At 46.5% G+C, this 23,792-nt stretch overlaps 1 protein-coding gene across 5 annotated transcripts in view; it reads left to right on the top strand.

Moving 5' to 3' along the window:
* Positions 1 to 23,792, top strand: part of mib2 (E3 ubiquitin-protein ligase mind bomb 2) — a 672,548-nt gene that overhangs the window by 358,906 nt on the left and 289,850 nt on the right. The window lies entirely within an intron of this gene.

Here is a 23,792-nt window from a genome sequence, read left to right as displayed (position 1 = left end):
CTGCCCGTGTATCAGTGTCTGTGTTCTCTGCTGTTATTTCACATTCACTGTTGCTTTTACGAGAGTAATACATAACGTGATGGCTTCCAAGCGGCCCAAAAGACCGAGGAAGAGTTTATCGTTGGAGAAAAACTTGAAATTGTTAAGCGCCATGAGGGAAGTGAAGGGGCTAACTCCATCGCCAGAATCATGCAGTTGCTCCAATCAACTGTCTCCACAATAATCAAACAAGGAGACATTGTAAAGAAAGCTGGTGAAACAGCTTCTACATCAATGGCAAAGACGCTGACGAGGTAGAGGGAACCAATAATGGAGGAAATGGAGAGATTCTGGCTATGGATTGATGACCTGTCTCGCCGCAGCAATTCTCTTTCTACCTCCCTTGTGACAACGAAGACCCTCTCGATTTATAATGATCTACATAAGAAGGGATATGAAGTTAAGGATGGGTCGTCTTTCGTTGCCAGTAAGGGTTGGTTCGACCGTTTTAATGCCCGAGCAGCACTATACAACAAATTCTGACGAGCCTGCCGCTGCAGCATTCATATCAACATTGAAAAAACACATTGAAGAGTGTGGCTACAGTGGCAAACAGGTGATAAACTACGACGAGACAGGCTTATATTTGAAGAAAATGTCATCCAGAACCTTTATTTCTAAGGTGGGGAAAACAACGTCAGGATTTAAAGCATGTAAAGACAGATTAACCCTGGTGCTTTTTGGTAATGTAGCTGATCTGAAGCTGAAGCCTTTACTGATCTACCGCTGTGAAAACCCAAGGGCACTTAAGGGCTATGTGAAAGAATATGTCCCAGTGATATATAGATCCAACAAGAAGGCCTAGATGACGTCTTCTGTGAACCAGCATTATGTTGCAAATTATTTGTCCCCTGCACTGTGTGACTATGCTACCAAAGAAAACATTGCCAACCGTTTCCTCCTGCTGGTTGACAATGCCCCAAGCCACCCAGCAACCATGGAAGATTGGGCGGACAACATAGAGGTAATGTTTCTGCCCAAAAACACGACAGTACTCATCCAGCGCATGAACCAAGGTGTGATCGCCATTTTCAAGGCGTATTACCAGCGCTGCACAATGAGTCAGGTGATTAACATGACTGACAGCCCAGACAAGCCCACAGTCAAGCAGTTCTGGGTCAATTATACTATCAAGAAGGCCAATGCAGCATGGAAGGTCACAGAAAAAACAATGAATGGCTGCTGGAAGAAAATGTGACCCGAGTGTGTCAAGCCAGCTGACGACTTCATTGGATTTAGTGATGTGGCACCCATTCGTAAGGACATTGTCAGGCTCTCACATATCGCTGGCTTCAAGGAGGTGGATGAATATGGTGTGAATAAATTGCTACAGTCTCATGATTAGCCTCTCAGCAATGAAAAAGTGATGGAGCTGGAACAAGAACGAGCTCTCCATGGCGATGATGATGATGATGCGCCCCAGCGAGGCCTTGACATCAAAACACTTCGTGAGGTGTTCTCTGGCCTAGATGCAATCATCGAAAAATAAATAAAGGAAAGGTACCCAAACCCAACACGAAGTTGAACAGTTGTCTATAATGTGGAGCAAGCCTTCAAGGTCTACAGAGATATATTCGAGGCCAAGAAAAAAGGCAAGGCAAACCACCATTTCCAGCTTATTCAAACTTGCCGCTCCCTCCCACTTAGCCCCCTGCTCTGCATCAGCTGAACCGGACACCCCTCCGCCACCTCTCCAGTCTACGCCTGGCGCTTTTCCGTCCACCTCTGCTGCCCAGGATTCATCAAGTCCTACCTCTTCTGATGACTAGGAGAAGGCTTCCTTGGGATTTTAGTAAGACTAGCCATGAAAGGTATATGCGGTGCGGGATCGGGTAACTAGTGGCTAGTGACGTTCTACAGAGAGACTTTTTCTGTTCTTTCCAGTAGATATAGGCCTACCGGGGAAACCACTGTATAAAAAATAACGTGTCTATAACACAACCTCTTTGGATGGCGTGGAAAAGTGTTATATACCTCTCAATATAGGCTAAGCCAAGGCTCCTCTCCCCATTAAATTAAATGCTATTAAAACTTAAGTTCGCTATCCGATCGTTCGTTATTTGATCTGGTTTTCAGGAACGTAACCAAATCGTATAGTGGGGGAAACCTGTACTTGAGAGCACGACGTCGTGTCGTGGACGGCGCACGGCAATAAGTCGATCCTTGTGAAATGAGTCTTTGTGTTCATTTCCCCCTCTCCCCCACCCACGCATACGCCCAGATCATTCCCCCTTGTTATCTTATTTCTCTTTTATTGGCTGTTATCTTCCACCCCCGCTGTCATCCGTTCTCTTCCTCTCGCATTTTACTTATCGTTCTTATCACCATTTCTCATACGTCTTTTCAGATTGTTCATTTCCTTCCGTTTCTCTTTTTCTCCCCCTCCCTTCTCTCTCCTTTCTCCCTCCTTCCCTCCTCCCTCCTTCCCCCTCCCCCCTTCTCCCTCCTTCCCTCCCTTCCCCCTCCTTCCCTCCCTTCTATCATCCCACCTTCCCTCCCTTCTCCCTCCATTCTATCATCCCTCCTTCCCTCCCTTCTCCCTCCTTCCTCCCCTCCCTCCCTCCCTCCCTCCCTCCCTCCTTTCCTCCCTTCCTACTCTCTCCTGCCTCTAAATCCCTTCCAACTCATTCCCTTCCATCCTCTCTCCTTTTCATAGCCTTCCTTTCAGGTGATCTACGTCTTCCAAAAGGTTGTCTCATTCCTTCTCTCTCTCTCTCTCTCTCTCTCTCTCTCTCTCTCTCTCTCTCTCTCTCTCTCTCTCTCTCTCTCTCTCTCTCTCTCTCTCTCTCTCTCTCTCTCTCTCTCTCTCTCTCTCTCTCTCTCTCTCTTGCTGTTTTTCCCCGCTTACCCAATTAGTCTATTTTCAGTGCGCTGTTCTCTCATTTATTTTGCTGTTTTTCTTCACCAGTGTTGCCGCCCCTCGGCACTCCTCCTTGCGCTCTGTATCTCCTGTTTGTGCCTCGTTGCTTCTTCCTGTGTCTTGTCTTGTGTCTTGTCTACCCTCGCGGTGCCTTGTAACCTTCTGTATGCCTGTCTGTCTGTCTGTCTATGTCTTTCGCCTCTCCATCCGCCTCGTCACCGGGCTCCGTTTTTACTCTTATTTTTGGATTCCAAGTGCATAATAGATGAGACCGGGCCGTGTGTGTGACTGCGTGCGCGCGCGCGTGTGTGCGTGTGTGTTTATACATGTGGATTTATTGGTATGTGTATGTATGTATATGTATGTGTGTGTGGTCGAAAGTAGTGAAGGAAATAGCAATAGCTGCAGAGGAGAGAGAGAAAGAGAGAGAGAGATGGTGGGGTGACAGAAAAGGAGAGAGAATAGGTGAGACAGGGGAGGGGGGGAAGTAGAGTTACAAGGTAAATGCCGATACAGCGCAAACAGGCTGGCCCTTTCTCGTCGTCGAAGGGGGGTGGGAGGGAGTGGGGAAAGACGGCTATTGGAAACGTGAATCACATAATCTATTCTTGGAGGTGGCGGATGACAAAAAATCAGCGAAGCCAGAAGGGAGAATAAGAAAAGATGAAGATAAAAGATATAGAAGGTCATAGGTGGCCTTGAGATAGTGGTGATAGGTTGTGTGTGTGTGTGTGTGTGTGTGAAATGGAAAGGCAGACAAAGTCTTTGCCTGTATCTTACACTACATATGAATTACATTGCTAACTCGTTATTGCAGTATTCATTGAATGTACAATTGCCAGAAATCATAATTCTCTCTCTCTCTTTCTCAAAATCGGAAATGCACATGGTATGATTCGATAAAGGGGGCTTAGGGACTCAAGCTGAATCGCAAACCAATTAGACCGCAAGATCTCCCTCAGTCGAGTATTGGGAAGTCATGGGTCATGGGAGGCAGGAGGAGGAGGAGGAGGAGGAGGAGGAGATGAATAGGGCAAACAGGGCGGGAGGAGGCGAGGGTGGGAGGGAAGGAAGAACAAGGGAATGGGAAGGAAAACGAATATTCTTGTACTCTGTAATATGTGTGCGTGTGTGTGTGTGTGTGTGTGTGTGTGTGTGTGTGTGTGTGTGTGTGTGTTTACATTTGACCTCGTTACGGACCGAAAGGCTTCTTGTCGGGCTCGTGCATCATCATTGTTACTCATTGTAAATGTCCAATTGGATTTATCACTGATCGACGCTCTCTCCACCCTCCTCCCTCCATTTCTCAGCTGGCTGGTTGGCTGGCTGGCCCCCATCGTTTTATTCATCTGTTTTCATTTATTCGTTTACTTTTACATTGTGACTGTTGCTTGCAGTCGTATATGTAAGCTTGTTCTATTTGTAATGTTAGGTAAGCTTAGGGTGGATATTACCAAATATTGGCTGAGATTTTTACAAAATATCGCCGCCAGGTCGACAGAAATACTGACCGTACAAGACTTGTATCTTTCATGGAATTGGCGACCTCGTAGTAATTTAATGTGACGAAAGCATGGGAGGGTGGAAGTGCAGAGAATATTACCATTTCGCCATAAATTAACCAATGTTTCTATCCATAGGAACAGTATCGTTCCAAAGAGGTGTAGTCAGAGAGGTGGTGGTAAGGCAGATATTTGAAACGGGTAAGAGCACAGAGGGAAGTAGAAGTTGGGAATAATTATTATTATTTTTTCTATTTATTTATTTATTTATTCATTATTCACTTACGTTTTAATTCATTTAGCTATTTTCTGTTTTTCTTTTCTTTTTTATATATTATCATTATTATTATTATTTTTATTATTATTATTATCATTATTTATAAAAAAAAAAATTCTTTATGGAGATTAATCCCCAATCATGGATGTTAAGGAAGTGGGTGAAGGGGGAGACTGTTGGAGAATTGTGATGGGAAGGACGACATTGATTGGACGATAAAAGGTGCCAGGGAGGGATGGTGGAGAGGATCCTGCTGCAGGGAGATGGTAGTGATGGATATAAGGACGACAGGAGTCGAAGGAAGAAACCAACGAGGATCAGGAGGACAAGAACGAGATGACCAGAGAAGATGGGAGGTTGATATTAGAAAGAAGAGAGCAGGAATGATTAAGAGGGTGAGGAGGATTAGGACAAAAAGGATTAAGAGGAAGACGAGAACGAAGAGGATTAGGAGGAGGCGAAAGATTAAGAGGAGGGTTTAAGAGAAGGATAAAGATGAAACCGAGGAGTGGTTCTTTCAAACTTAAGAAGTGGGTCAGTTCAAGGAAGAGGAGAAGGAAAGAGAGAGGTGGGGGATAGAGAGAGAGAGGGGGGATGGAGAGAAAAAAGAGGGAGGATAGAGATAGAGAGAGGTGGGGAGAGAGAGAGGTGGGGATAGAGAGAGAGGGAGGGGTGGGGTGGGGGAGAGAGAGAGATAAAGAGAAATGTGTGAGGTCGGGGAGGGTTCGGTTGAATACTAAAGAAGAGGAGTATGTTATATAGGGAAAGAGTGGGAGGGGGGGATGGAGGATGAGAAGTGAGGGGAAGACAGGTGGTGGTGACAACCATCGGAAGGGGTGGGTTGCTATTGGTCTTGGGTTGGTCTGCTCTAGTCTAGATTGCCCTTCGTGTGAATTTGGTCGTCCTTGAAGTGCGACGGGCGTCGTCGAGGAGGCGAGGGCGGGCGGACGGGTGGGCGGGTGGGCGGTCGGTGGGGCGACACTGCACACCATTGGCGGCGGCGGCATCTCCTTCCTCCTTGGGCAGCCAATTACTTGACTATTGATTCCTCATTCATTCGCTGCTGCCTCCTCCTCCTCCTCCTCCTCCTCCTCCTCCTCCTCCTCCTCCTCATTCTTCCTCCTCCTCCTCCTCCTCCTCCTCCTCCTCCTCCTCATTCTTCTCCTCCTCCTCCTGCTCCTCCTCCCCTCCCGTCCTTCCTTCCTTCCTGCCCTCCCTTTTCTTTTTTCTCAGCTACGTCCTTTTGTACACACATACACACACACTATAAAAAAAGAGAGGGCAGGATAGAGGAGGGGTCTAGTGGAAGGAAAGAGTGAAATGGAAGGAAGTAAGAGTTATGATAGATGTGGGGCAGACCCACTTGCTCGGTCTTTTACACACACACACACACACTATATATATATATATATATATATATATATATATATATATATATATATATATATATATGTGTGTGTGTGTGTGTGTGTGTGTGTGTGTGCGCGTGCGTGCGCTTCCCCTCTTTTCGAAAGAGCCCTTCTGCTGCTCCATTTGTGTCCTTTTGATAAGTGACATTAGTTCGTGATAAGGCTGCCCGTGTCACGGCTTGTTGAGCGAGCGTTGTGCTGTGCACTGGGAATTGTGTTTCGCTGTTCCAAGTCTATTTGCCCGTGTAGGTCCTCGTGTCTAAATTCTAAAGGACAGAAATTGGCTGTGTCCTATTTCACGAATAGCCTTTCAATGTGTGTGTGTGTGTGTGTGTGTGTGTGTCTGTGCTTATATTTCTTTTTCTTTATTTTCGTTTTCTTTTTCTTTCTTCATGTTTAATTTCTTTAGATTTTCCTTGTAAATTTGTTGTTGGAATTTCGAAGAAGCCACATTTCACAGATGAACTTGTAGATATCAATCGTGTATTTCGCTCTGCACCGCACAATATTTGATTAAAACAGAACTAAAAGGCTGGCTTGGGGCCCTGGGCGGGGTCTCGATCGATCAAGACCTCGTTCAGGACAAGGTCCGACCCTTCGTGATTCAGAAGGAACGTATAGTACTTAAGGTACGTTTTGCTCAGTGCGATTATCGCTCAACGATGATCGTTCATGGCTTAACGATGATCGTCAAACGATTATATAAAGTACTAATTCTTTGTTTTTAGCGACTAGAGAGTCTCTTGAAGCGAAACAGCCCAGTCAATAAAAAAAAAAAAAAAGAATTAGTGCTCTTGACAATCATTTGACGATCATTGTTGAGCCATAAATGATCACCACCAAGCAAAACGCACCTTTACCACAAGAAAATCTTGAAGGTGTTGGACACCAGTGAAGTGCCAAAGAGTGGCCATCGTCTTCGGAAATTTTTGACTTTGTCGAGGTCCGACGCGGAGGTTCCGCCCGAGCGACTCGAGCCTCTTCTTGGGCCCAAGGGCTTTTTTGGCTTGACACAGTATTAAGATTTTTTTTTCTTATTCTCCTTCTGACGGCGGCATTATCACTCGTAAATAATTCATGCTGTCTGAGTAACGTTAACTGGTGTTAGGATACTTGTGTGTGTGTGTGTGTGTGTGTGTGGTGTGTGTGTGTGTGTGTTATTTCCAGTGGATGTTTTTTTTTTGTCACTGTGTTAGTAGGGCAATTACGGGGGAATAGTTCTAGTTTAGTTGCCAGTACAAAGGAGGTGAACTATTCCAGAAAGAATAGTAGTTGCGGACCTTGAAGAATCAGAACGAGCGCATAGTTCCTTCTTTGCTGTGTGACACTTTCACCTTCGCCATTTCCAGATGATTTTACTCAGTTGTGTGTACCGAAAGAAGTTGACTTCTCGGTTTACTCTTTAAGGTACGTTTTGCTCTGCGCAATTACCGCTCAACTATGATCGTCCTTGGGCACTGATTCTTTATTTTTGAATGATGGGGGCTGTTTCTCTTCGAGCTGGAAAGTACCAGGCTGATCATTTCAACCGAACCTTCAACCGCGTTTACCATATATAATATGATGATGCCAGGAGGGAGGGAGGGAGGGAGGAAGGAGGAGGATGCGCGTTGCCCGCCATTGGCTGTGGCTTTGGTGGTGGTAAGAAGCTAATAATTAATCGCACCGAGCAAACAAAACGTGCCTTTAATACTATGCGGCACTTGAATGATTTATTCTTGCGATTTGATTTAGTTTCGTGTGACCCTGGGTCATTTTCTTGGTGACCTTGATTAGCCGCCTGCTTCTTCCTCGGCAGGGGGCTTGCTCCCGCCCCCCTTTCCCCCCCCCCTCCGCCTCTCTCTTCTCGTCACTCCTTATAAGGGCCTCATTCTGGCCACGAAATGACGTCATTCGATTCCGTATCCAATTTGGCCCGTCACTGCTGCTCCTAATCAAATGCCTGGTGAACCCCCCTCTCCCCCCCTCCCCCCTCCCGGGTGCTCTATGGGGGGCTTCTTGTCTTGTCTTGTGGGCCGTCGTCAGGTCGGGGCAGTGGGGCTTCTTCCGTTTTCCTCCTTCCCCCGTTTTCCTCCTTCCCCATTTTCCTTCTTCCCCGTTTTCCTCTTTCTCTGTTTTCCTACTTGCCCGTTTTCCTCCTCCCTTGTTTTCCTCCTACAGTTTTCCTCTTTCTCCAATTTGATTCCTTCCCAGTGTTCTTTTTTGTTTTTCTCTCTTTTTCTTCATCTTGTTTTCCTCCTTCCCACTTTCTCTTCCCCTGCCCCCTTCTCATTTTCCCTTCCCATTTCCTTTCCCACTTAACCTTCCCTCTACCCCTTCCCATTCCCCCTTCTCATTTCCCTTCCCATTTTCCTTTCTCATTTACCTTCCCATTTTCCCTTCCCTTTACCCCTTCCTACTTCCCCTTTCCAATTCCTACTCCCCGTTCCTCTTTTCCTTCCCAACGTCCCCTTTCCCCCTTTCCCCTCCACATCCCCCTTTTCCCATTCTTCTTATTCTACTTTCTGTTTCCCCTTTGCCCATCTCCTTTACCCCTTTCCCTCTTTTGTAGACCCCCATTTCCCACTCCCTCCGTCCTTTTCCCTTTTCTACTTTCCCCACCCCTCATCCCCCCACCTTATACCTTACCCATCCTCTTCCCCTTTCACCCTCCCCATCCCCTTCCCCATCCCCTTCCCCCTCCGCCTTCCCCCTCCCTATCCCCTTTTCCATCCCTTTCCCCCTTTCCCATACCCCTTCCCCTCTCCATCCCCCCTCCTCCATCCCCATCCTCTTTCCGCCCTCCCCATCCTCTTTCCGCCCTCCCCATCCACCTTCTCCCTTCCACTTTCCCTCCCAATATCTTCCCCTTTTCTCTCCACCCTTGGCACTTCTCCTTTTCACCCGTCTCTCCTCCTATCATTTTCTCAGAACGTCCCTCCCTCCCCCTCCCCCTCCCCCTCTACCCCGTCCCATCTGGAAACGAATGGTGACCATTCGCTTTGTGGCTGCCACCCATCACACGAACGTTCACGGTGCCAATGTCGTAATAAAGAGTGCTAGAGAACGTTCACTCTCTCTCTCTCTCTCTCTCTCTCTCTCTCTCTTTCTCATATATCTCCGGTAGGCGTCATATGGGCCCTGTTTTATGTTTGTGGGCTCTTCAGCGGTCGATTTCCTGTTATGAACGGGCAAACGACATTGGCGCGGACCTTCTTTTCGGGTCTTCACTCTGCGTAGACCATGTTGTTCTCGTTTATTATTATTATTATTATTATTATCATTATTATTATTATTATTATTATTATTATTATTATTATCATCATCATTATTGATATTATTATTTCAGTTTTTATCCGGTGTATTGTTCAAATCTCTGACGCCATAAGTATACACAATGAATGTATACATGTATGTGTAAATATATATATAATTTGTGTATATACACACTCAAACACACACACATACACACACAATCACACACATTTGTTTTCACTCTGATTTCCATGAGCACGTGGTTATCCTTTTTTAGACAATTATTTTTAAAAGTATCGCCGTCTCAATGTACAGTAGGTTCGTCAGCATCCCTCCACCGGAATGTGTGTAGTGGCCTCTTATCCTTGTCGCATGAAGCTTCTGGCTCGGCCCCAGTAGAGCATGGAGCAATTAGTGACGCAAACTCTAGCTAGTTTATGTATCCGTGTTTTTAGGTTTTACGGAAGTTTTGCGGATTCCTTATTTGCTAAATTGCTGATAAATGCTACCAGAGGACGGATTATATATATATATGTATATATATATATATATATATATATATATATATATATATATGTATATGTATGTATATATGTATGTATATATCTATATATATATATATATGTATATATATATATATTCATGCATATACATATATTTTTTTATTAATTTTTCTTTAAATTTTTGTACTGCGGTAAATTAGTGATTTCTTTTACCATTTGTTGGCAGAAAGGCTGAACGCAGGATTTTTTTTTATTAATCTATATACATGTGTATTTATTTCATTATTTTTTAGGGGGGCGGGGGATGCACACAAGGTCTAAAGTGCGTCTGTTTCTTTTCGATTATACCGCTAAGAACGAGTCCATTTGGTGGCCTGAAGTGCCTCAAAAATTTGACATTAACTTGTGAATAATTGTAACGACAGTAAAGACCATTTGATAAAATCTGGTGAACTTTTCCACGAGGTGGTAGTGATGTAATCTATTCACGAACTTTAGACCACGAATGTGTGTAGTGGACCGAACTCTACCTCCTGTAGCGTTAGCGCCAAGTCCTCGCTTATCATAGTACAGTTGAACCTCGAATAACGAATGTTCCATTTAACGAACAAATCGGTTAACGAGCAAGTACTGTGAACAATTTTTGTCTCTGTTAACGAACGATACTTCGGGGTACGAACATATGCTTACGCCTGTACACACAATCCCATCGTCTCAATAGTCCTTTGGTGCGTTTGCCGTAATTAGTATTTCGGTTAGCGAACGTCTCGTTTTAGGAACGGAGTTGTGGAACGGATTAAGTTCGTTATTCGAGGTTCCACTGTATTCTAGAACCTTTTTCCCCTCCGTTTCCTTATTTACAAACTCAGCGGGGACGCTCTCCCCAGCCTCCCGCCTCACAGGACAACGAGAGGACGTCAGCGTCAGAGGCATCGCGTGTCGGACCCCTCGTGTTGATTTGGTAGTCTCGTCTTGTTGTCCCGGTTGGAGTGTAGGTACTAGAACAACAAGACGACACTATCAACTCACCACTCTCGCAGGTCTCCACCACCGGCGGACGTGAATGGAAGGCACTGCAAGATCGGCGAAGAAGAACCTTATGAATATGGGATCAAGTGTGGGCCGGCCAGACTCTCCTGCGAAGAAGGAAGGGAGATGCTTGAGAAACTCTGAAGGAAGAAAGGAAGCCAGTGATCTAGATAAACAAATATACTTATGTAATGTATTTTTGCGCGCACACACACACACACACACACACACACACACACACACATATATATATATATACATATATATATGTATATATATATATATACCTTATATATATATATATATATATATATATATATATATAATATATATATATACCAAAGGTGTTTGAAGAATATGAGATCCAGCCATCCACACGTATTGTTTAATTTACTGAACAATGTGGAAGAAGAAACATACAAACCTCATAAGCGAGTTCAAAACCAAATTTGACCAGTGGAAGCTCATAGACGGTACCCTATGAATATAGCTGTTATAATGTATATTGCAATTTGGTAAATGTGCGCGTCCGCACACACACACACAGACACACACACACACATACACACACTTCGTAGCGCGGTGGGTAGAGTTCTCGCCTGCCACTACAGTGGTCCAGGTTCGAATCCCGCCCAGGGCTGAAATAATTTCAGTATCGCTGCGCTGCTGGGTGTTACTCCAACTCTCGTGGGCGGGGAGTTGGGTGTATGTGTGCGTGTAAGGTCACAGTATTACCCATAGATCGGTCATACGAGCTCTGAGCTCTCATCCGGGAGGTTAATAACTGTCGATCAGTCCAACACGTGATCCAAGACCATGGTGAAACACACACACATACACATACACACCAAAACATCGAACAAAGTAGGAACAAAGTAGACGTGCGACATTGTATTGTGATCTTGGTATTTGTTTTATATTACTCATTGTCAATATTATTATTATTATTATTATTATTATCATTATTATCATCATTATTATTATCATTATTATTATTATTACTGACCGAATTGCTTATATTACGTAATTTTAAAGGATTTCCATGTCGTTTTCTCAAACACATGGATGTGCTTTCCCGTTAAAGAGAATCGTACTTAATAGGTCTTAGGCCGTAGAATTCTGCACCTCTCCTTATAGTTCTCCGTCACCACCATTTGCCAATAGGAGTCGTGTCCGGCGACAGAAGATAAGCGTTAGAAAAGGCCACAAATACCACAAACAAGTTTCTTTTTAGTAAATTTTAGCCTTCAAACGTACCCGGCACCTATATCAAGTACAAGGAAAATGAAGCGGCCCTGCTGTTGATGTACTGTGTCTTGCTGCATTGCTTCTGACCCGAGCAAGAGACGGAGATGACCCTTCATCCAGGAGGAGCTAAGATGAGAGGGAAACAAACGGGTGGTAGACGGGAGTGGAATGGATGGGAGTGGATGCGTGCCTTGGCTGGATACCTTCTCTGTGAGGGGGAAGGGACCCTTGGTATATAGGTAGACAATACACAAAAAGAAAAACATGACTACACCAGCCAGCCAGCATTATTTCTTCTTTTTCCTCTTGTTCCTCTTCTTTGGCTTCTTTATCTTCATCATTTTCATCTTCTTCACTAGTTTTTAATCCTCTTCGGGGATTTAAGTGGTGATGTTGCTCAATTAACACAAGTCCTTCCGCGCTGGATGGCGCTTATTTTGTTGTTATCGAGGCGGCCGACAGCCTATTTCATCCAGCTGCACGTGACCCCCCCCCACACACACACATACACACACATACACACACACACATACACGCACACACACACAAACACACACACACACACACACACACACACACACACACACACACACACACACACACACACACACACACACACACACACACACACACACACCGTCCACGTCGGAAAAAAAAACTCCTAAAGATTAAGAAACAACTCGTTTACCGCTTGGACTCGATGACCCCCTTGGCTGACCAAGTTCTAATAAAGATAAGACGAATGTAGGAGGGCAGCAGGAAAGAAGGATAGTACAAGTTGAAAGTGATCAGCATTCCTTATCTTTGTGTGGAGATTAGCCACGAGTCATGAAAGATTGCTACGTGGCTCTGGTCAGTAGGGATACCACTAAAGCCCCCCAACCCCTAAAATATTGTTTGTATGAAACATGCAACCAGTGAGTCATATGGGGTAGGAATGAGGGTGAGATTGTGGAGTGTATTGGAGTTGAATGAATGAGCTCCTTGCTTATTGCCATGAATGTCATACAAGTATCGTATGGATCCCGCAGTAGCTTTGTGGACAGCGTGACGAATTCGTAAGCATGTGGTCATGGGTTCGATTTCCGGGGCCCAACAGCCCTCCTGACCAGCCGGCGAGGCGACCCTACATTGGCCTAAAAAAAAAAAAAAAAAAAAAAATTGCCGTAGCTGACTTGGCTTTGCTCTACCAGGGGTTTCTCACTTCCCACTACGTGGGACTGGGGTGGTGAGTTTATTGTATGGATTCTTCATTCTTTCAAGGCAAGGCTGCCTACCGTAGTATCCCAATTGCTACCGTCGGGGTGCCAATGAGGTGAATAAGATCACCTGGCGACAGCCGTGAAGGAAGAGTAGTTATGGATGGTGTTGATGGTAGACTCCAACGAAGGATTGTCATGGAGGTGAATGAAATAGGTTGGTGATAGTCAGAAGGAAAGGAAAAAGTGCCACCCGGTGCGGAAGGGGCTAGAGCGAGATTAGGGGAGGGAGGGGGGCGGCTCGAACCCAGCCACCTCAGATCGGTGGTGGCGTCAGTTTAACCCTGGGTCACTTCAACCCCCAAAGAGAGAGAGAGAGTGTGTGAGTGTGTTTGTGAGAGAGACAGTGTGTGTGAGAGACAGAGAGTGTGTGAGATAGAGACTGTGAGAAACAGAAAGTGTGTGAGACTGTGTGTGAGGCCGAAATTATGTGTGTGAGAGAGACAGAATATGTGTGAGAGACAGTGTGTGTGTGTGAGAGAGAGGCAGAGAGTGTGTGTGAGAGACAGTGTGTATGTGAGAGAGACATTGTGTGTAAGAGACAGAGAGTGTGTGTGAAAGAGAGTGTCTGTGAGAGACAGAGAGAGTGTGTGAGAGACTGAGTCAGAGTGTGTGTGAGACAGTGTTTGAGAAACAGAGTGCGTGTGTAAGAGACAGCGCGCGCGCGCGTGTGTGTGTTTCCCCACGGTCTTGGACCTCGTGATCGACAGCTATTGTATGTGTCTGTGTGATGTAAGCGGTCCTACTGGCACAGATACTAAGAGGCCCTCTTCAGTATCTAGGATACTTCGTGAGTGACCTTCTACACGTTTCGCTGCGCCCTCATCCTCTTTTGAATTCCGCGAGGAGGCCTCGAACTCCATCACGCGCTATCGAAGTCCTCGCAGGCCCTCGTAGCCGTCGTCCCCAAGTGGCACTTAGGCCATACATACGAGTGCAATACGGCGGCTAACTTTGGGCATCAGTGCCACAACACTGGACACCCCTCACCCACCAACCCCCACCCCGGTGCCATTTGCGCTGATCTCTTGGCCGTGGACGACGATGACCCCTCCCCCCCTCTTTCCTCTCTCTCTCTCTGTCTCTCTCTCTTCTCTCTTCTCTCTTCTCTCTTTCTCTCCTCTCACCTTCTTCTCCCTCACTCTCTCCTCTCTCCTCTTTCTCTCTCTCTCTCTCTTCTGTTAAGAAAAGAAAAGGAGAGGGAGGGAAGGAGGGTAGGAATATATTTAGTGATCATCAGTTCTTCGTTTCTAAGGATAGAAACGCCGGTTATCGGAAACGAGATATCCCTATCCTCCCTCCCTCCCTCCCTACATCCCCTCCCTTCAGCCAATCCAACATCGCATGTCCCGCCCCACTCGGTGCATCCGTCATTAAGTCATTAGTGCGCGTCGCTGATGCCCAACTCGAGTTCGTAGTCCGAGTCCACGCGGTCCCGAGGCCGTAGTCCCGAGGACGTCGCCCCGAGTCACTCATGTTGACAGTTACAAGTTGTGGGGGGACATCTCGTTTTCTTTGGACAGACAACTGCCTTCCCGTCTTCCGGTCTTTCTCGGTCTAATATCCGGGAGTGGGTCCGGCATCCCAGTTTGGGAGTCTGAGGTAGAGGGGTGGGTAGGTGGGAGGGTGGGGAAGTACCTGGCCTGATGAATAAAGATTTTTTTTGTGGGGGGGGGAGTAGTGTGGGAGTAGGGAAGGGGAGTCGTTGGACTTTTCCTTACCGAGGGGCTGCCACGGAGTGAAGTGAGATACAACTGGTGTTAGGAAGGAAGAGGGTTGTGTGTTCTTTGCCGACAGTTCACTAACGCTTCTGTACTTGTGGACACTGCCGCGCCGTCAATGGAAATGGATGAAACCTCCTTTGGTATTGAGAGGGTGCCATCAAGATGAATGAAATCGCCCATCGGCAGGAGCAGCAGCAGCAGTGAGTCTGAAAGGTTAAGTGTCACCCGGGAGTCGAGGTCAAGATCAAGGTCGAGGTTTAGGTCAAGGTTGGTGGTGCCAGAGTTCCATTAGCATATTGACGCCGGGGCTGGCCATTAACACTGATGCCCACGGGACCGTGACCAGGGGTATTTGTGTCCTTTGGTGCCACTACCCTTCCTGGCACCGTTAAATGAAAGGCTATCACACTAGGCTATTTTTTTCCACCCTCTTATTCATCGGTGGTACCTCCCATCCCCAGGACTTTTTCTGTCGTAGAATCACTGGCAAACTATTTTATTTTCTCAATAAAAATACACTATTTTATTTTCTCAATAAAAATACATAGAATGACATTTGATATGCTGGAGGAAAATCTGCTCCAACAGTTGGAGGAAAAATAGCCCAGTGTGATAACACCATTAGGCATCACTTACTGGCGCCGCATGTTCCAATGAAGACATACACTGTTTTCATCTTTGTCCTCCCTCATTTTCTTTCTTTTCTCATTTTCACCATTCCTATCTAGGATCCTAGCCTCACCTGTCACACTTCTCTTCTCTTCCATTCCCTGCCCCCTTGGTGTCCCCTCCACTTTCCCTCCTCCACTTCATCCTACGCTTCTTACTCCCCTTCCCTTTCCCCTTTTCCTCCTTCCCTTCGTCAACCACCTTCACCTTCACTTTCCCCCGCCAATCCCTTCTTTTTCTCCTTCATTTCCTCCTCCATTTCTCCCCCCCTTCTATCTTTCCTTTCTCCACTTCTTCCCAACTCCTTTCTTCCACTCCTTTTCCCTCCCGTCTCCCCACTCCCCTTCCCGATTCCCCTCGTTTCCTCTTCTTGCTTCCCGAACATTTTCTCCCAATGAAATGACCACACCTCTTTCCTACTCCCCCTCTTCTCACTTCCTCACCATAACTCTCTCTTTCCTCCTCCTCCTCCTCCTCCTCGTCCTTTGTTGGTTCTGGTTCGCCTCCTTTGTTACCGTGACCGCCAAGGACTCTCTCCCACCCCCGCGCACGGCCACTCTCCCCCCCCCTTTCCCCCCTTCCCTCTTCTCCCCTCCCCCTTCCCCATGTATCCCTCCCTACTCCCCCACTCCCACCATTCTGCTTTCACTCTCACCTCCTCCACCAACTCGAACTCGCCCACACCAATTGCCCTCTCCACGCCTCCATCCATGTTTTGCATTCTACTCTCTCTCTCTCTCTCTCTCTCTCTCTCTCTCTCTCTCTCTCTCTCTCTCTCTCTCTCTCTCTCTCTCTCTCTCTCTCTCTCTCTCTCTCTCTTCTTTCTTCTCCCTCTCCTTTTTCTCCTCGTTCTCCTGGTCTTCATTATCCTCTTACTCCTCCTTGGCCTTCTCCTCCCCTCTTCGTCTTTCTCTTCTCCTTCCTCCTCTTCCTTCTTTTTTCCTCCTCTCCCCGTTGTACTTTTCGTTCTCCTTGTTCGTCTCTCCTGATTCTATTCCTCGTCCTGTTTCCCCTCTTCCTCCTCCTCCTCCTCCTCGTCCTCCTCGTCTTCTCTTCTTCCTTCTCGTTCTCTTCTTCCTCTCGCTCCCTCCCACTCCTCCAGCTCGTACCCTTTCCCGTTGTCCCTCCTGGTCGCTGTTCTCCTCCTCCTCCTCCCCCTTCCTCCTCCCTTCGTTCTTCCTTGCTTTTCCTACTTCTCTCCTTTCTCCTCCTACTTCTCCTTCTCTTCTTACTGCTGGGCTAGCAAGTGGCAAATGAAATTTAACATTAATAAATGTAAAGTCATGCACGTTGGAAGTAACAATGATCACATCTAATACCAAATGAATTGCGAACTACTGGATTCAGTAACTAAAGAAAAAGATCTAGGAGTTTTAATATCAAATGACTTGAAGCCAAGTCAACCTTGCTCAGAAGTTGTTAAAACAGCAAATAGAATTGTTCGCTTTGTCGAAAGAGTCTTCGAAAATAAATCAGAAAAAATATTGCTAAAACTTTATAATTCCTTGGTCCGTCCTCGTCTCGAATACTGTGTATAGTTTTGGTCCCCATACTACCAGAAATATATTAGTAAACTGGAAAGAGTGCAACGGAGAATTACTAAAATGATATCAAATCTGAGAAATCTGCCGTATGAAGAAAGACTTAAAAGTCTAAATTTATTCTCACTTTCAAAAAGGATAATGCGAGGAGATTTAATCGAGGTTTTTAAAATGTTCAAAGGCTTTGACAACATCAATGTCGAAGATTACTTCTCATTAGACCAATCAAATACAAGAAGACGTCACGATTTTAAAGTAATTGTTAAAAGAGTTTCTTCGAATGAAAGTAAGCACTTCTTCTTTAACCGGGTTGTTAATGTGTGGAATTCATTACCTTCCACCTTCGTTGAAAGTAACACAATAACAACATTTAAAAATAGCTTAGATAAATATTTGGACTCTAATCCGCAAATGAAATATTATCCTTTGCAATAAAAGATCTAACATCCCGGCGTTTAATTGCAATTGGATAGGATAGTGGTAACAGTAGTGTTAGTTCATCTTTTATTGCCTAGTTGCCCTGTTTTCTCACTGTAGCTTAGTATAGTAAACACAAACAGCCTCGTTAGGGCCAGTAGGCCTGCTGTTGTTTGTTCTTCCTTTGTGTTCATTTGTGTTGTTTCTCTTCCTACTTCTCTTCCTTCTCCTCTCCTCTCCTTTCCACCTCTTCTATTCCTTCCCACGTCCTACCTCGACCTACCCGATATACTGGGGGGTATTTACTGCACAAAATTTGTGTTCAGTATCACAGGGACTTGAGTGGCACCCCGGCGCACCAAGACACGCGGCATTCCTCTGTGATTGGAGACGAGGCTCCTCTCCAAATAAGAATACCGATCTATTTTAATTTGTACTATCCCTCCGTTCTGCTGCATCCTCCTCCTCCCCCTTCCTCTCCCTCTTACTCTTCTCGTTCCTCCTCCTCCTCCTCATTTCTCTTCTTAACCTTTACGTTTAGTTTAATGGAAGCATTGTTTGCCTCTTCCTTTTTTCTTGATGTTACCCCCTTCCCCCCTCCCCTCTGCCTTTGTTTCTGTTCACCATTTCGCTTTTCTCTTCCTCCGCCGCTCGCTCTTCCTCGTCTCGGTGCAATATTTTTTTTTGCTCCCCCCTTCTCTCTCTCTCTATTTCTCTCTCCTCCCTACGTCCCTCCCTCCCTCCCTCCCTCCCTCTCCCCCTCTCATTCTCTCTCTCTCCTCTCTCTTCGTTGATAGTCTCCTTCTTTCTCCCTGTTTATCCTCACGTACCCTTTTCTTCTTTTTTGCCGTCACTTTCTCTGTCTCTTTGAAGTTACTTTTATTCACTTATCCTTTCCATTCATCGTCTTTGACTTTCTCTCTTCCTCTCTCTCTCTCTCTCTCTCTTTCTCTCTCTCTCTCTCTTAGGAGTGGGTTCCGCTCTCCCACTCCGTATCCTACATCGTCTTCCCATTTCCGGGAAGGAAAACTCCGGAATATTTATGGCGGCGAATTGCCGAGTCCAGCTTTTCCTTGCCGCTGCTGCCGCCTACCCTCTACAATCCCCCTGAAAGAATGGTCAGCTGAAGCTTCCAACCTCCTCCTCCTCCCCCCCACCACCAACCATCCCCCCCACCCACACTTCTTCGTTTTCTTCATCGTCTCATTTTTCCTCTACTCTTCCTCCTCCTCCTCCTCCTACTCCTCTGTTTCTTCTGTCTCCACCCATTAATTCTTGCTCTCCTGTTTGTTCTTACCCCTCCTGTTCTTCCTCTATTCCCACCCCTACTCCTTCCTCTGTTCCTCTTTATCCTTCCTCCTGTTTCTCCATCTCTTCCTCCTGTTCCTCCTCATTTTCTCCTCGTTTTCTTCCTCAACTTTCTCCTCCTCTTTCTCCTCTTACTCGTCCTCCTTTACCTCCTCTTCCTTTTCCTCCTCCCCTCTTCCTCATCCTCTCCTTCTTCCTCCTTCTCTTCATTCTTCCCTTCTTCCTCCTCCCCTTCTGCCTCCTCTTCCTCCTCCTCTTCAACCTCCTCCTTTTCCTCCTCCTCTTCTGATTATGCCTCGCTTGCTTACTTGGTGATCTGGTTAGAACACAAGATGGGAGGATGGCCCTCTTCTTTGTCTTCGTTAGCTGAGAAATGTCTTAGATTGTTCACGAATAAAGTCGAGGCTCGTTTAATTACGGACAACGTTTATGGCTGTGTAATGCCCAGACGTGACGACAGCATGGAGATCAGGCTTAGAAACAGGAAGAAGGCCAGACAGCCTGAGAATAGGAAGACCAGACTGCCTGAGAATAGGAAGACCAGACTGCGTGACAGCAACAACAGGAAGGCCAGACTACCTGAGAATAAGAAGGACAGACTGCGTGACAGCAACAACAGGAAGGCCAGACTGGGTGACGGCAACAACGGGAAGGCCAGACTGCGTGACGGCAACAACGGGAAGGCCAGACTGCGTGGCGGAAACAACGGGAAGGCCAGACTGCGTGACGGCAACAACGGGAAGGCCAGACTGCGTGACGGCAACAACGGGAAGGCCAGACTGCGTGACGGAAACAACGGGAAGGCCAGACTGCGTGACGGCAACAACGGGAAGGCCAGACTGCGTGACGGCAACAACGGGAAGGCCAGACTGCGTGACGGCAACAACGGGAAGGCCAGACTGCGTGACAGCAACAACAGGAAGTTGAAAATGCGTGTCAACAACCTTCGTGACAACAGAAAGGCCAGACTGGGTGACGGCAACAGGAAGGCCAGAGACATCAGCAATGACGAGGCCTAATTTGTGACATGAAGGCCAAACTTGTCGATGAGGAGAAGGCATGACCGTTAACGAAACGTCCACTCTGAGTGAAAACGAGACCTGAGTCAGCGACGTGTGATATTTCTAGATAACTGTACGCATACGCGGACAGCTCTCTTACACGGGGAGTGCCACAAGAGTCATTCCTTGCATCCGAAGCCTTGTGTGTGTTAGTAAACACGGTGTTCTTAAATGTACATGATCCAAATTCTTACCGATAACACACGTAGAACTGTGTTGCTCGCATTTGTTGTTTTCCCTCGCATTTGTTGTTTTCCGTACGGGCCGCATAATTGATGATAATAATAATAATAATATTGATAATAATAATAATAATAATAGTAATATAATAATAATAATGAAAATAGAAATAAATAGAGGGAGGGCGAAAACTTTCCATATTTTGTCATTCGAAAAAGAATTTTAGAAACTATGAATATATATATGACAATCCTCAAATTACCTAAGAATGATCAACAGGCAAATGTTATAAACACGATTAAGTGATTTACGAGCATATAATTCCATCTTTAGAAAAGTTTAGATATGAGAGATTGCTACATTTCCTCTTTAAGACGGCCTGGCGATGCCACGGTTGGAGCACCGCGCCCTTTTCCAATATCCATTTCTTACAAAAATAAATTTACTTTTATTGTATCGAGCAGCCAAGAAGGCAGGCTGACCCATTGGGCCACTGTAGTGGCCAAAGAGGGGGGGGGGAGTGGTGCTCACTGGGCAGGCGCGGGTTTCCAGATGCTATATTGAGAACGTTTTCATCCAAGCCTAACCCAGTGCGCTTTCTCTCTCTCTCTCTCTCTCTCTCTCTCTCTCTCTCTCTCTCTCTCTCTCTCTCTCTCTCTCTCTCTCTCTCTCTCTCTCTCTCTCTCACACACACACACACACACACACACACACACACACACACACACAAGAACATAAGAGTGGAGGAAACTCCAAGAGACCATAATGCTTAAACTAGGCAGTTCCATGTCCTTTACCACCTGTCATTCTCATCCATAAACTATTTTATCTTGTCTTAAAACACCCAATTGTTTCAGCACTCACTTCTTCGTTACTAATTCTATTCTATTCGTCGACCACTTTCTTGGTTAACTAGTTTTGGCCTGTTTCCTTTTTAAACCTAAAATTGTCTAATCTAAATTCGTTACTACGAGTCTTACCCTGCTGTCTTAATATGATGAACTTGCCTGCATAACCCCCCCCCCTCTCTCTCTCTCTCTCTCTCTCTCTCTCTCTCTCTCTCTCTCTCTCTCTCTCCGATTTTGAGTAATTTGGACTCCCTTTCGATTGCTGAAGTTCGGGCGACGTCGTGAGTTTTCCCGCCATAGTTTGACGTTGTGGTTTCCATACACTCCACATACTAGGATTTTAATCAGTATGTCAAAGTTAAGTTAGGTTAGGGGTTAAGTTAGTGCAATAGTTCCGAAGAGTGGGGGGGGGGGACCCATTGACTAAGAATTCGATTCTTGATAACCCTGACATGCCCGAAGGCGCGTGGTATGTTGGGCTCCCTGTCATATTCCGCCGGAGTTCCCGGTTTTTCCTGATGTACCACTCCTAGTCTGCTGTTTGCCAGCAATAAATCTTTAAAGTGGGTCACGGAACGAGGAACCGTGATAGCACACAAGTCTCGAGCCGTCGATCAAGTGATTGATTGGGTCTGGTGTTGTTCAAAAAGCAATTTTCGAATCTAGTCAAGCCACGGGAATTGAGAAAAAGGTTGATGGCTCTGGAGGCTGGTGTGCCTAAAGGTACGTTTTGCTAGATGCGATTACCGCTCAACGATGATCGTTCACTCAATGATGGTCGTCAAACGATTGTCTAGAGCACTCATTCTTTGTTTTTGAGTGGTTGGGCTGTTTTGCTTCGAGCTGCAATTGATATGATGCCAGCTGGTATGATGCGCGTTGTAGGTTAATAATTTAATTGCACCTAGCCAGTCGTACCTCATTTAGGGCTGCTGTTTTTGTAGCTTATGTTTATGGTACGGGGTTGAAAGAAATTTAGAGGAGAGAAAAACATGAAAGGAAAAACAAAAGGATTAGAGAACAGACGGGGATGACATCTGTTGTAGAGTTCCTTGTTAACAAGATGTCTTTCACCTTTTCAGTCTGTTTTATTGACTAGGGCTCAGGACGCGATGACGCCCTTTATTGTGTATTCTGATCGGCGCCGGATGATTTTGTTCTAGTGCAAGGGATTAAGAGTACCTTGGCACCTTCGATTCTTTTATAGATTATGTTAGGTTGTCACCCGACAGACAGTTTTGGTCAGTTTAGGGTAAGAACTCTTGTTAAAGAGGTTGTCTTGATTAGTGTGTGACCGATAGCTATTACCCTTCTGGATGAGAGCTCAGAGCTCATATATACATCCGATCTATGGGTAATGTTGTGACCTTAAACACACACACACACACACACACACACACACACGCACACACACACACACACACACACACACACACACACACACACACACCTACCTACCTACCTACACCTACACCTACCTCTCCTTGGCCTCAAGAGTTGAAGTGCCGGCTCGCAGTGCAGACATGCAGAAATTATTTCAGACCTGGGTGGGAATTGAATTCGGACCTGTGGAATAGCGGTTGTTGTGTGTCTGTGTGTGTGTTTGTGTGTGTGTGTGTGTGTGTGTGTTCCATCATAAACGAAAAACCCTTCCATTGAGTCTTAAGGGCTGAAGGGGTGTTATTCCCAGCAAAAGTTATCTCCCAGTATATCTCCCGTTTTGCAGTTCGCTGACCAGTCGAAGTAGGCAACGGGTCTGTTCTGAGCCTAAGCGCAAACTGAGACGCAGACGACACAGGCAACGCAGCACAGAGCAAAGACAGAATTCCTGTTGTTGAACTGAATTTAAACTTTTCACTCACTTGAAATACGTCTAGATGTACTTCTTCAGCAAGCATTTCAAATGAGAGTTTCAAATTGTACATCAATTCAGCAATAGGAAGTCTGCCTTTGCTCTGTGCTGCGTCGCCTGTGTCGCCTGCGTCTCAGTTTGCGCGTAAGCTTTCAGTCCTGTTCGTTTTACGGCTCTGTTCTCTCCTGTTCACCTATCGGTTCTTCGTGTCCGCTTGATGGTAAAGACAGATCGTCCTCAAGGGACGGTAAGGTTCGTGTGAGCAGAATATTTATGTAACACGTCGTCTCCCGTCACACCGAATACCCTTCCGTCTCCCTCCACTCCCCACCCATCATCCCCTGCTCCTCCTTCCCATTCCATATCCTTCTGGTACACCCCTCCCGGCCCTTCCTCTTCCTTCCCGGCCCATCCTCTCCCCTCCCGTTCCATCCTCTCCCCTCCCGGCCCGTCCTCTCCCCTACCGGCCCATCCTCTCCCCTCCCGTTCCATCCTCTCCCCTCCCGGCCCTTCCTCTTCCTTTCCCCTGCCCATCCTCTTCCCTTCCGTTCCATCCTCTCCCCTCCCGGCCCCTCCTCATCCCCCGCGGCCCATCCGCACCCCTCCCGGCCCTTCCACTTCCCTCCCGGCCCATCAACTCCCCTCCCGTCCCATCCTCTCCCCTCCCGGCCCATCCTCTCCCCTCGCAGCCCATCCTCTCCCCTCCCGGCCCTTCCTCTTCCTTCCCGGCCCATCCTCTCCCCTCCCGTTCCATCCTCTCCCCTCCCGGCCCGTCCTCTCCCCTACCGGCCCATCCTCTCCCCTCCCGTTCCATCCTCTCCCCTCCCGGCCT

Source organism: Oratosquilla oratoria, chromosome 7, assembly GCF_046742065.1.
Source record: "Oratosquilla oratoria isolate Oo_2021 chromosome 7, ASM4674206v1, whole genome shotgun sequence".
NCBI classification, from domain to species: Eukaryota; Metazoa; Arthropoda; class Malacostraca; order Stomatopoda; family Squillidae; genus Oratosquilla; species Oratosquilla oratoria.
Note: the sequence above shows the minus strand (reverse complement) of the source record. Positions and strands in the feature narration are given on the sequence as shown.